Below are 424 nucleotides of genomic sequence, written 5' to 3' on the forward strand. Positions count from 1 at the left end.
AATAACTTGAGATGGTGAAACTATATGAGGAAAGACTAACAAGAGGTAAGCTATATAATAGATGTCAACTAGAGAAAATGTAGCTACGTATGTGATAAACTGCTAGAGTTAATAAACATCCCAAGGAAAGAATGTGAAGTGAAGGCGTAAGCTGAATAAAGTTCTCGGGAAAGGGCGAGAAAAATAAAAAAACGCTGAAAGGAGGCGCCAAGTGACAAGCGCCACGACCCAAGGGGAGCAGAAGGAAGAAGCCGTAGAAATCCTGTTGATACGAGTGAGGTAAATGACGAGATATTTCACCATAAATGAGAAAAATGAGAAATGTAGACAGAATTCGGCATAGAAAGAGCAGGAAGGATAACACAGGAGTCCCAGGACCGTCAACCATCTTCGTGGGTCATGGGCACAGTAGGGCATCACCTTT

Source organism: Penaeus monodon, chromosome 20 (assembly GCF_015228065.2).
Source record: "Penaeus monodon isolate SGIC_2016 chromosome 20, NSTDA_Pmon_1, whole genome shotgun sequence".
NCBI lineage: Eukaryota > Metazoa > Arthropoda > Malacostraca > Decapoda > Penaeidae > Penaeus > Penaeus monodon.